The sequence below is a fragment of the Myxocyprinus asiaticus genome, chromosome 2, assembly GCF_019703515.2.
Source record: "Myxocyprinus asiaticus isolate MX2 ecotype Aquarium Trade chromosome 2, UBuf_Myxa_2, whole genome shotgun sequence".
Classification (NCBI taxonomy): domain Eukaryota; kingdom Metazoa; phylum Chordata; class Actinopteri; order Cypriniformes; family Catostomidae; genus Myxocyprinus; species Myxocyprinus asiaticus.
This window is the reverse complement of record NC_059345.1, coordinates 29,262,204-29,276,622: the sequence shown is the minus strand read 5'-3', so window position 1 is coordinate 29,276,622 and position 14,419 is coordinate 29,262,204. Positions and strand designations below refer to the sequence as shown.

At 38.0% G+C, this 14,419-nt stretch overlaps 1 protein-coding gene across 3 annotated transcripts in view; it reads right to left on the bottom strand.

Annotated features, from left to right (window-relative positions):
• Window positions 1–14,419, bottom strand: part of LOC127414102 (docking protein 4-like) — an 89,412-nt gene that overhangs the window by 49,029 nt on the left and 25,964 nt on the right. For 2 of the 3 annotated variants that reach the window (XM_051651860.1, XM_051651870.1), the window contains exon 2: window positions 6,688–6,779. The exons of the other annotated variant lie outside the window; for it this stretch is intronic. The gene's annotated coding sequence lies outside the window, so the exon portion shown is untranslated. The remainder of the gene's footprint in view (window positions 1–6,687; window positions 6,780–14,419) is intronic. 3 annotated transcript variants of the gene reach the window in all.

The following is a 14,419-nucleotide window of genomic DNA, read 5'->3' as shown; positions in this document are numbered from 1 at the left end:
TTTATATTTTAATTCTCATTATCATTATTATATTCACATTTATAATTGTCTTCAGATCTTAATTTGTATTCGTAATTTTCCACCTGTTGGAGATGGATACTTGCGTGATGGCAAAAGGAAGGGAGCTTATATTTATTTTTGACCACTTCATTATTCTTATAGCTTTTTCGTTTCGTCTGAAGTGTAATTTGAATTTAGAAATATCTTTGGTTTAAGTTTTTCATGTTTCAATGCATAAATTTAATTTGAAAAGCAAGTATATTCACTGATCCCTCGGCCGGGAGGGTGTTTATGATGTAATCAGATATGGCAATATTTTTTTTCTCCAAAAAAATCATGAATATATTTCTTTTCGATTAACACTTTTTATTGATTCCAACACATGAAACAGAAAAGCTAAACATAAATACACAGAATCAACTTTTAACCCCCATTATTCCCCCTCCCAATCCCCAACCCCACCCTAACCCCCAACAAACATCCCTGTGGTCAAAGCCAAATCACACACACACACACACACACACACAAACAGAAAAATATATATATACACACAGTTGTGCTCAGAAGTTTGCATACCCTGGCAGAAATTGTGAAATTTTGGCATTGATTTTGAATGAAATATGAAATATTGAAATATGACTGATCATGCAAAAAACTGTCTTTTATTTAAGGCTAGTGATCATATGAAGCCATTTATTATCACATAGTTGTTTGGCTCCTTTTTAAATCATAATGATAACAGAAATCACCCAAATGGCCCTGATCAAAAGTTTACATACCCTTGAATGTTTGGCCTTGTTACAGACACACAAGGTGACACACACAGGTTTAAATGGCAATTAAAGTTTAATTTCCCACACCTGTGGCTTTTTAAATTGCAATTAGTGTCTGTGTATAAAGTCAATGAGTTTGTTAGCTCTCACGTGGATGCGCTGAGCAGGCTAGATACTGAGCCATGGGGAGCAGAAAAGAACTGTCAAAAGACCTGCGTAACAAGGTAATGGAACTTTATAAAGATGGAAAGATATAAAAGGCCTTGAAAATGCCAGTCAGTACTGTTCAATCACTTATTAAGAAATGGAAAATTCAGGGATCTCTTGATACCAAGCCAAGGTCAGGTAGACCAAGAAAGATTTCAGCCACAACTGCCAGAAGAATTGTTCGGGAGACAAAGAAAAACCCACAGGTAACCTCAGGAGAAATACAGGCTGCTCTGGAAAAAGACGGTGTGGTTGTTTCAAGGAGCACAATACGACGACACTTGAACAAAAATGAGCTGCATGGTCGAGTTGCCAGAAAGAAGCCTTTACTGCGCCAATGCCACAAAAAAGCCTGGTTACAATATGCCCGACAACATCTTCACACGCATCACAGCTTCTGGCACACTGTAATTTGGAGCGACAAGACCAAAATAGAGCTTTATGGTCACAACCATAAGCGCTATGTTTGGAGAGGGGTCAACAAGGCCTTGTGAAAATTGATGGCAAGATGAATGCAGCATGTTATCCGAAAATACTGACAGACAATTTGCATTTTTCTGCACGAAAGCTGCGCATGGGACGCTCTTGGACTTTCCAGCACGACAGTGACCCTAAACACAAGGCCAAGTTGACCCTCCAGTGGTTACAGCAGATAAAGGTGAAGGTTCTGGAGTGGCCATCACAGTCTCTCCTGACCTTAATATCATCGAGCCACTCTGGGGAGATCTCAAACGTGCTGTTCATGCAAGACGACCAAAGACTTTGCATGACCTGGAGGCATTTTGCCAAGACGAATGGGCAGCTAAACCACCTGCAAGAATTTGGGGCCTCATAGACAACTATTACAAAAGACTGCATGCTGTCATTGATGCTAAAGGGGGCAATACACAGTATTAAGAACTAAGGGTATGCAGACTTTTGAACAGGGGTCATTTCATTTTTTTATTTGTTGCCATGTTTTGTTTTATGATTGTGCCATTTTGTTATAACCTACAGTTGAATATGAATCCCATAAGAAATAAAAGAAATGTGTTTTGCCTGCTCACTCATGTTTTCTTTAAAAATGGTACATATATTACCAATTCTCCAAGGGTTTGCGAACTTTTGAGCACAACTGTATATATATAAAATAATAACACACATTCAAACTATAAATCCCTTCTCCACTGCCCCTCCACTGAGAGCCCTCCAGAAAGTTTAGATAGCTACCCCACTTCATATCAAACACCCTCAGGTTGCCCAGCCTTCTCTCTGACATCTCCTCAAATGCTGCCACCCTGCCCATCTCAGTGCACCCATCTCGAAATGAGGGTGCACCAGCCAACTTCCATCCCCTCAGAATGATCTGTCTATTGATCATGACACTGGTTAGGACTAAAATTCTTATGTATTTATCCCCTATACTAATGACTGCCCCATCGCCTAAAATACAGAGTCTGGGACAAAATGAAATTTGAGTGCCCAATAAGTCACACATAAAACTCTGAACCCTCAACCAGAATTCTTGGATCTTAACAAACCACCAAAAAACATGAGTTGTGTCCCCATCTTCTGACTGGCATCACCAGCAGGTGGGTGTGTCACCACTTCCAGAGTATCTGCTGCTTTAGGGGGGTGTATGCTATTCCCAAAAATAGTACAAAGCAGGTGGTGCAGCTGTGAATACCTAGAGAATTGACACCTGGGAACCCCAAAATGTTGAACCAAATTTTCAAAGGATCTCAACACTCCACTCTCATATACAGTACTGTGCAAAAGTTTTAGGCACTTGGGGAAAATGTTGCATAGTGAGGATGTCTTCAAAAATATTTCCATGAATAGTTTGCATTTATCAATTAACGTCATACAAAGTCCAGTAAACAAAAAAAAAAAAAAAAAAAAATCAATATTTGATGTGACCACCTTTACCTTCAAAACAGCACCAATTCTCCTAGGTACACCTGGATAAAGTTTTTCTTGGTTGTTGGCAGATAGGATGTTCTAAGCTTCTTGTAGAATTTGCCACAGATCTTCTATCTATTTCAGCTGTCTCAGTTGCTTCTGTCTCTTTATGTAATTTCAGACTGACTCAATATTCAGTGGGGGGCTCTGTGGGGACCATGCCATCTGTTGCAGGGCTCCCTGTTCTTCTATTCTATTTGCAAAATGAATGTTTAGGAGTCTAAAATGTATATTTCCTATTGACACACTAAAGCTGAAAATATAAATAACCATTTTAAGACAAATGTTTTTGTGAAGCTTATGTGCCTAAGACTTTTGCACAGCACTGTAGGTCACCAAGCATATTAACCTCCCTCACAATCCACTCTGTCCAGCAGAAAGGGGACTGATTAATACATAACTTTGGGTCGAAGCAACATTTAAATAAATGTCCGAATTAAACATTTTTGCCCATACCGTGTGCAAATGTGAGATAACGGGGTGTAACTTAACTTCTCCGGTTAGTTTGATAGAAATACAATACAAAACCAGGGAGGGGCTCTCTCAGGTGGAAGTGACCAATATGTCTGAGACCGAATGTATAATAATAATAATAAAAAAATCTTGGGTAGGCCTAGCCCACCTTTGTCAATCGGCCTATGCAATTTACTGAAATTTAATCTGGGACATTTACCATTCCAAATGAAGGACTTCGTTATGCTATCAAATTGCTTGAAATAAGAGAGGGGGACATCTATAGGAAGAGACTGTATCAGGTAGTTGAATTTTAGAATACAATTAATTTTAATAATATTAATCTTCTCAATAAGAGATAAATGTAATGAAGCCCACCTGCCCACATCACTCGAAAACATTTTTATTGAAGGTTCAAAAATAAAAAAAAAATCACACAAATTTGCTGAGAATAAAATACCCAAATACTTAATGCCCTGTTTGGACCACTGGAAGGCACCTGGCTGAAAAGCCATTACTGGGCAGTATGCTGTCAGAGCCAAAACTTCGGATTTAGACCAATCAACTCTGTAACCTGAGAACTTAGAAAAGGAATGAATAATTCTGTGGAGGCAAGACAAGCTTTCGGAGCAAAAGTTTATGTGCCACACCTTCTGCCACCATCTCTGGAAAATCATCCTCCTTTCTTTTCACGGCTGCTAATGGTTCCAGGGCAAGACAGAACAATAATGGAGAAAGAGGGCAATCCTGCCGGGTGCCCCTATCCAAAGTAAAATAAGATGAAATTAATCCATTCCTTTGTACCGCCACTACTGGGTGTCAATAAAGTAACTTAATCCAACCAATAAAAGTATTCCTGAACCCGTACATTTCCAAAATCTTAAAAAGATAATCCCATTCTACCATATCAAACACCTTTTTGGTGTCAAGTGAGATGGTTGGCGAAAGCTTTCCATTCTTTAATGATTCCATATAAACTTCTAGCAAAAGTGGAGCCAATTCTGTAGCACAAGATCTAAAAAACTCAGCGGCAAAGCCATCTGGCCCCGGAGCCTTGCCTGTTGGCAAGGCCTTAATTACCTCGCCAAGCTCCTCCAAGGTTATCTCAGAATCAAGAGAATTTTTTTGCTCAGCCGTCGGTTTAGGAAGTTCTAACAGTTCCACAAAGTTTCTAATATCCTCATCAGTAGATGAAGATGTGGAACTATAGAGTTCAAGACAGAATTATTAAAAAGCATTATTAATATAAATGGCTGAGGTAAATATTTCACTACCAGCAGATTTCACTAAGGGAATGGTAGAAAAAGACTCTCTCTGTTTTATATATCTAGCCAGATGTTTTCCTGCTTTGTCCCCCGACTCAAAGTATGACTGTCTTGCCCTGAATAGCCAAAACTCCATCTTCTGTGACAAAAAAGTATTATATCTGTATTTCAATCGGATCAATTCTCTGAGGCCATTAGACGACATTTAGCGCTTCATCTCTGTCTCGGCACTTTTAATATTCCCTTCCAATTCCACGAGTTCTTGTGCTTTGGATTTTTTGGTGAATGCAGCATACTGTAGGATACTGAGGACAAGTTGGTCTTCATTTAAACATTGATTTCAGCCTTTAACATTTGTTGGAATTCAGGATTTTGCAAAAGGGATACATTAAAGCGCCAACTGTAGGATTTCCTTTTCTCCATATGTGGCAACACCTCTAAACACACCAGGGCATGATCGGAGACTAAAATGTTTCCAATTGAGCAATCAACAACAGATGAAATGAGGGGCTTAGACATAAAAAATAAAAAAAATATCTAAAGTAAATTTTATGGACTGATGAAATTTTTTTTATAGTCCCTACCATATGGGTTCAAAAGTCTCCAAATATCTGTAAGCCCAAGATTTGTACACATCCTGTGAAGCATCAATGTTGCTCTAGGGGGTTTGCACACTTTTGCTTCACTAAGATCAAAGACTCCATCAAAAGATTAAAGTCTCCTCCCAATACTATATTATGAGGGGTGCCAGCAGCTTACAACATCCCTTCAAGATCTATAAAAAGCCCTGATCATCATCGCTAGGTGCGTAAATATTATCCAAAATAAGACTTTGCACCTGAATTTCTGCTAAAACAGTAATGACTCTTCCTAATTTATCTTTAATCTGTTTGAGACATTTGAATTGTAGATGTTTACTTTTAAATGTAATGACTCCCCTGCTTTCGAGCCAGCACTAAAGAAAACATATCCACCCCATATCTTCCCATATTTTTCAGCTTCCTGCGGGAGTTTCTTTTCTTGAAGAAACACTACATCATATTTCTTACGCTTAAGAGAAATAACCTTTCTTTCTTTTAATGGGGTGCACCAACCCATTCACATTCCACGTGGAGAGAGACAATTCACTCATATTAACATTTTACATTTTAGAAAAAATAGATTGTGTCGAAAACAAAATTATAAAGACCACATTCCAACATAAGGGCAACAATCAAACCCCGAACTTCCCCCAGAACCAAACAAACAGAAAAAAGAAAAACGTGCACATTAACCCCATGCATGACAGTGCCAACTGGCGTCCATCCCTCTAAACTCAAACAGTCCATGTACGCCTACGAGAACCCCCGCAACAAATTTGCTGTCAGATTGCTCAAGTCCGGTGTTTCTATATAAATTTTGTGAGACAGAATTACACAACAAAAGATAATCTATAAAACAAACTCCAGCCAATAGGCAGAATAAACACAAAGAGCATGTAGATTCATCCACAAAACTGTCCCGAAGGTGTGTTACTCCACAAAACAAACTCCAGCCACTTGGCGGAACCAGCACAAAAAGAAAGTGGAAAAAAAAGGCGCTCAGTTTCCTTGGACATTCAAACAAATGTTCAGTGAGCCGGCCCACTCGGCTGCTACATGAGTGCAATAAATGACCTAATCACTCCAATGTCTAGCAAGAAATACTCCACAAAACAAACTCCAGCCAATAGGAGGCATAAGCACAAAGAGCGTGCAGATTCATCCACAAAACTGTCCCTGTGGCAGCGGGGGTGTGGTCAAGTGTCCGTCCGGAGAGAGAAAAAGCAGTAAGGGCGCTTGCACCTGAGCTAAATTATGTCTAACACCTGTCTCTAATTACAGTGAGAACAGGGAGAGTGGCATAAAAGAACCACACCGCCAGCAGACCAGAGAGAGTGAGCATGGGTCCAGAAAGTGATTGTTGTGAAGCTGAAGAGATTATTGTAAACTAAGAATGTATTATTGTGAAGCTAAGAATTTATTATTGTGAAACTGAAGAGAATAGTGTGTGAAGCTTAAAATCCTTACCTGTGAGTGGAGCAACCTGCCTCCTGTGTCCTCCTTATCGACTGCCTTCACAGTCCCGAAGGAGTGTTACTCCACGGAACAAACTCCAGCCGCTAGGCAGAACCAGCACAAAAAGAAAAGATGCTCAGTTTCCTCGAACAGTCAAGTGAATATTCAGTGAGTCAGTCCACTCGGCTGCAACGTGAGTACCACAAGATAACTTTATGACTTTATGAAGGACATCGCTTGCTGTGGGCATGTGAATGTTTTACGGCCATCATTAGCATCTAGTCTCAATTTGGCCGGGAATATCAGTGCAAAAGTGACCTTCCGTTGATGTAAAAGTTTCTTGCAATCCTTGAATCGATCACGTTTCTCTCTTGTCGAATTCGCAAAGTCTGGGAACAAGAAAATGCTGTGGTTTTTCCAAGAAAGCCTTCCTTTACTCTTCCCTTCACGTAACACGATTAATGTCATAAAAAGTATTAAAACTAGCAAAGTGCGCAGAGCTCGCCATTCACACGACCGATCCTTGCATGGCATCACGTGACTCCCCTTATGACTATCACGTCACATGCACAGACTGCAGAGACTGCCTATTGATTTTAATGCGATTCTATCAAAAAAAATTTATCCTCCGAAACAGTGTACAATGGCTTTCCAATTATCAAAATATATTAATTTATTAAATGTCCCTTTATATCTGATAAACTGTGAAAGATACAAGAACAATACGTGTAGTCATACTGTAGGATGAAATAAGGTGCTTTTTAAACTGTTCAGAGACCAGTTTCCTTTAGAATTCCATTAATCTAAAAACGCTGTCGTTTAAACCATTAACTGATTCGGCAGCTGCCTATGTTTTCGGATGCAGCCAAAGCTTGTGTAAAACAGCCTTAACAAAAGTGTAACTCTGATCCAGGCTTCCTCCATCGGTGTTGTTGATTTTGTTGTTGTTGTTGTTTATATTGAATCACGCGTTCCAACCTTGTCAGAAGAAAAATGGTCGATACTAGATTGTCACTACGGTGGTAACTTTTGGCAATATGAATGCAACAGGGGAAAAGTCTCCTCGGGTGTTCCATTCCTCGTAAGAGTTCTCATCTAGAAAGTTACTAAAGGAAAAGTACAGGACTGTAGGTGGGAAAGGGCCTATAGTACTTCTATAACTAGGGCTGTTGCATGACACATTTTTACCACCCCGGTGGTTAAGAGCCAACCACCGCTGGTGAACGATGTTGCACGGTATTTGGAGGGCAAGGAAGGGAATGCAAGTAAATTACGTGTTTATTGTGGATCAAACTTTAAAAAGTGCATCACTGAACACATAATAGAAATTAAACCCATTCTAAAATATCACAAAATACAAAATACCTAAAATACCATATTAAAAAACTAACAAATACACCAACAAAAAAAGTCTGGCCAAAAAAAAAAAAAGTCACTGTTTGGATTTAAATAAGCAGATACTTAAGAGCCTATGATTGGATCATTATTGCAGTGATTAATATGTTTCAGCTGTCAGCAATTATTTTAACCCTAACTGATGCAGTGTGTAGCTTCTCATTTCTTAAACAACCATAATGGGGCTATTAAACAATTCTACTTTATATATTGTTGACGAAAATATGATGATGCTTGCCCTGTCTGCTCAACACTGATAAACTGAACACTGTAAAAAAAAAATGTCTGTAATTTTAACAGTAAAAGAATGTAAAAATTCGACAGTAAAAAAAAAAAAAAAAGAAACGTTATTTGGTTAACGGGTAGTTACCTTAAAATATACGGTTAAAAATGATAATATATTTAAAAAGACAATACATGTCATTTTACAGTAAAATGTTGTAAAATGTACCTTTTTTAGATGTAAAAAGTAGGATTTTACCATATAATTAACGGTAAAAAATTATATTATGTTTAACAAGAGAGTACATGTACTTTTTATGGTCAATTATTTTTAAAATTATAGTAAAAAACAATAATCGGCCGTTCCCAGAATTCCCTGCGTGACCCATCATATTTCATTATATTTTATGGGAATAGTTCTTATTTTTAATATCACTTATCTACGTTAGGGTGTTCTGTGTTATATCTGATGTAGTTTAGTTAATGTTTATTGCATTATTTTAATTTCACATGTGTTACCCTGATGGTGTTTAGTGTTTGTGTGAGTGACACTGAGCACTGTCTCTACATGTTTATTGATCATTGCTTATGGAAAGGCCACTATTGATGAACTTCATGTCATCATGTGCCTTTCTGTGATTACTATGACATTATAAAGTGAAACGCAGATTTTTACAGTTTCAGAAGGTTAAAGTATTATATTTATATCATTTAATAATCTAAACAGTAATGCACCGTAAAATATACAAGCATCAAAATTACATCCCGTAAAGCCTGAAGTGTGGTTACTATAATTTTTACTGTGAATTTCTGGCAACCACAGCTGCCAGTTTTTTACTGTAAATTTAACAGGATTTTTTTTTTTTTTTTTTACAGTGAAGCATTTAGTCGGTAAATCACCTTTTTTTCCCCAAACACATCCAATATGTGTTTGACATCAATCAGCAATATCAACAACATAAATATAATATTACCACTTACATCTGAAAAGATAATAAACAAAAGGCACAATTGAGCTTGAACTAAATTGGCATATCTGCACCGACAAAAGCGAATGCACAGCTTAACAAGTTGCCTGCTATGTGTAATTCACGCTGTGAATAGGCCAGTGCCATAACAATGCGCTATGTTGCGCAAAATCCTAAAGTCTCTAAAAAACTGAAAATTAAAGTTGATGTAAAATTTTCTGTGTTAAATTTAGAGCTGTCAGAATTTATGCGTTAACACATGCAATTAATTTAAGAAGTTACGTGTTAATTTTTCTTAATCGCGCTTAACACATTTACTGTTAATGCAACATTAACCAGCATAAACACTTGTTGGGAAGGACCCTTCTACCAAATGGAGCCTACAAGCTTTGCATAAAATAGCATAGCGCGGCGGTCCCACAGACATTCTAAATGCGGTACTGTCGTAACACGCTAGATAACCGTTATGTTCTCTCCTATGATAGAGCCACGGAGGGTCTTATCTCAGTAAATAAAAGAATCTCTGTACACACAAACAACAGCACCTCCATGATAAAATAAGACAGGACCTCTTAATGCTATTTCTTGTACAAAAAAAGCCCAGATGGGACTTTTTACTAATTACGACCGAATGAGACATTTTTGACTGCAAGCGCTCTTCATGTGGGGTTCAAAGCTGCGCTGCACCTGTTGCAAATTATGAATGCGGCTTCACGACTGCTGTAGCAAAGCGCATATAGTCACAGTCTACCGGCAGATTAACATTGTGGAGGATGTGAGTTTAAAAGATTTAATGACCATTGCAAAAAAAAAAAAAAAAAATGCAACCTATAAGGGGATTAGTTCTTTCAATTAATCAACCTCCCAGTTAGACTTTGGGATATGTTTAATTTTACTTGAATTGGTGCTATTTTATTGCATTTCTATCTATCTTTATACTGTGGAAGGCTTTGTTTGGAAAATGTTAATAAAGCATCATATTGTTACATTTTCTTTTCTAAGATGGAAATAAACATTTTGACAGGAAAATAAATAAATAATATATATATATATATATATATGTGTGTGTGTGTGTGTGTGTGTGTGTGTGTCAAATTTCAGCACTTTCAAAATATGCGATTAATCACAAAAAATTATGACATTTATCGCGACAAAAAAATGTAATTGAGTAAATAAAATACTTTCTCTTATCCCAGCTTAGTATGCAGAGACAACTATAAATAAGCCATTCATAGGTAAATTTTCTCTAAAACAGTAAGCACTGGGTTTCTGTGGCGCTATGAAAATTGCTCTGTTTGTTTTGAGCAACCCATTTAGACCCACCCCAACAACGTTACTCAACCAATGGCGTGAGTTGGGGGCAGACTATCTCTTTTATTTGACCAACAGCAGACAGGGAGCGTATTCAGAAAGCGGTTTTGCAAACAAAATTTATTTTTGCAATTCCGTTTGGTGGCACAGAAATTATATACTTCAGCTTTAATATGTCTCTAGCTTAAAGAATCGACAACACAGTAACAAAGGATATAATATTTCACTATACTCATTAATGGTATTATTTCATGAATTTATTTCAGGGTTTCACAAGGTCTTAAAAGTTGATGCCTTTATGTGCACATCACTGCCGGTGGCAGTTCACCACCACAGTGGGGCAGTTGCCACAGTGATCCTAGCAGCCACAGTTATAACAGCCTAAAATTAATCACATCATCTCACAGGCAGCATAATATAAATGAACAAGGCAGAAATAGAAGATAGAGACAGAAAGAGACCTGTGTTCAGAGAGAGGATGACAGAAAGAATATTGCAGACAGGTCCAAATCCCTGCATTGTTGCAGGCATTTGGCTAGGCGAGGAACAGCTTGAGCCAAAGTATGACAACTTGTTTATAAATGACAACAACTTTTTTTTTCCTGAGCATTGTGTTAGTATTTTTGGAAATCACAAACGTTATGTATAATGACACTATATAAAAATATGTTATACATCTATATCAATAAGAGCTTGCACTGAATCACACATTGGTTATTGGTATCTATCATCCCTTACAAAAAAAATACCGTGGCAGTACTATGGTACAGTGATGGAATCAGGATTTGGCAGAATACTAAAAGAAAACTTTCTGGGCTGAATACTTAATACTAAATAATGTATTCCGATATATCACATAAAAAAGTAACATACTTTTAGAATGCATATTTATAAAGGCAAGATTCTACAATTGGAAGAATTGTGTGTGATGTCATTATCTTATCTGAACTGCTACATCTCCAATATTAATATCTAAGTGAATCTAAACAGCCAGCTAGCTATTTGTCAGCTTTGATTTGAATTTGATTTGGAGTTGTTCGCCAATGTTTATTTTTAATGGAAGGCAGAAAGCAGTTTGTGGTCAACTACAATATCTCTTCCACTTTCCAATAAGAAAAATGCTGCCTGTACCTCCAAGGCCCAAAAGCCCCTAGCTGTGACATTGTAGCTACCCAGCAGGGTTGTTTGTGAATGTTCAGAATTTTTTTTTCTCCCCTTTTTCTCCCCAATTTGGAATGCCCAATTCCCAATGCGCTCAAAGTCCTCGTGGTGGCGTAGTGACGCCTCAATCCGGGTGGCGGAGAACGAACCTCAGTTACCTCCGTGTCTGAGACCGTCAATCCGCGCATCTTATCACGTGGCTTGTTGAGCGCGTTACCGTGAAGACATAGCGCGTATGGTGGCTTCACGCTATTCTCCGCGCATCCATGCACAAGTCACCACACGCCCCACCGAGAGCGAGAGCCACATTATGGCGACCACGAGGAGGTTACCCCATGTGACTCTACCCTCCCTAGCAACCAGGCCAATTTGGTTGCTTAGGAGACCTGGCTGGAGTCACTCAGCATACCCTGGATTCAAACTCGCGACTCCAGGGGTGGTAGTCAGCGTCTTTATTCGCTGAGCTACCCAGGCCCCCCACCAGAATGCCATTTTTTTTTTTTTTATGTTTTTTACTATTTTTTGTATTTTAATCTTATTCTTAACCCATTATTTGATTGGACTGACAAAGATTAATACATTTTTACACAAAATAAGTAACACAAAATGACAATTAAATAACATTTTTGGCCTTTCAAAAATATTCAGTGACCAATATAGCCACCCTTCTTTTCAATAACTGCTATGAGCCTTCCATCCGTCAGTTTCTTGATCTGTTCACGATCAAGCAACCACAGCCTCCCAAATGCTGTTCAAAGAGATATATTGTCTTCCCTCACTGTAAATCTCATGTTTGAGAAGGGCCCACAAGTTCTCAATAGGATTTAAATCAGGTGAGGAAGGGGGCCAAGTCATTATTTGGGCATCTTTGAGGCCCTTACTGGCTAGCCAAGCAGTGGAATACTTGGATGCATGTGATGGAGCATTGTCCTGCATAAAGATCATGGCCTTCTTGAATGCTGAGGACTTCTTCCTGTACCACTGCTTGAGGAAAGTACTTTCCAGAAACTGGCAGTAGGTTTGGGAGTTGAGATTCAGTCCATCTTCAACTCCAAAAGGTCCAACAACCTCATCCTTAATTATAGCAGCCCACAACAGTACCCCTCCTCTACGTTGCTGGCACCTGACTCGAAGTGGTGCCCTGTGTCCATTAGTGATCCAGCCATGGGCCCATCCATCTGGTCCATCAAGAGTCACTCTCATTTCATCGGTCCATAAAACCTTTGAAAAATCTGTGTTCAGGTATTTCTTTGCCCAATCTTGACGCTTCAAATTGTGAATCTTATTCAGTGGTGGTCGTGTTTCAGCCTTCTTTACCTTGGCCATGTCTCTGAGCACTTGACACCTTGTACTTCTGGACACTGCAGGTAGGTTGCAGTTCTGGAATATGGTGGCACTGGAGGATAATGGGTTCCTGGTAGCTTCATTTTAATTCTTCTCAAGTCTTTTGCAGTTAATTTGCGCCTTTTCTTCTCCATGCATTTTTTGCGCCCCAGTTGACTATTCGCAACAAAATGTTTGATTGTCTGGTGGTCACGCATCAATAGTTTAGCTATTTCAAGAGTGTTGCATCCACCTGAAAGGCATTTTACAATTTTTTCCTTTTCAGTGCCAGTTAAATCTCTTTTTTGGCCCATTTTACCTGAGGTAATGAAGCTGCCTAATAATTATGCACACCTTGATATAAGGAGTTAGTCACTTTCGTCACACCCTCCCTCATTACACAAATATATATCACCTGAAAATGATTGAATTCAATAAGCATTCAAGTTTATATGATTTGGAGTTGGAAAATTTGCATGGAAATAATGATAAGATCAGAATACTGACTTGCCTAATAATTGTGCATGCAGTGTGTGTGTGTATATATATAATCATCAGGGAAATCTTCAGATTATCAATAGGTCACAATGCCACGATAACTACATTTGTTGGACAATATATTGTTCCAGAAATAATTGCGGTAAACTATATTATTGTAATTTTAAGACCATTTTATGCCACTGATATAATGATAATATAATAGCATAATAATGCAAGTACACCCTTTCAAAGAGCAATTAACTTTTAATTCTTAAGAATACTTAAACATATGAATTGGACTGGCAAAAAACATTTAAGTCGGGAAGGCCCCACTCCATCTCCAACTGCGGTTTTTGTTCCCATATCGGAAATTGGATGGGAAGGTTATGTTTTAGATGAGCTTTTAGGTTAGTTGTATTGCTACTTTTCATTGCCACTGTTTTTAACAAAGTCGACATACTGGCTTGTTCACGTTAATGGGCTCTCTCTGTGGAATGCGGCTTTGAAACCAAGTCCTTTTGGACTTTCTGGCTGGAATTATGCAGTTGTCGGGAAAAACACCTATTAAAACACAGGGCTCAACATTAAACATTGTAAAAAATGGAATCAGGTGTAAGGAAAATATGATACTACTTTTTACTTGATGGTTGTATGACCTGACATTTTAGTAATTAAATAAAAATTTGGATGTGTTCAAAATGTTTGGTATATTCAAAACCACATGAAACCAATATAAATATAGTATAGTTTTACAGTTCTAAGATTTGTTTTTTTAGATTATGCAGATTTTCCATTTTCATTATGGAGAACCTTATTTTTGACTGACCCATGTATTTTAAAGACAGATAATATATTTTAATTATATGTATATTGTTAATAGTATA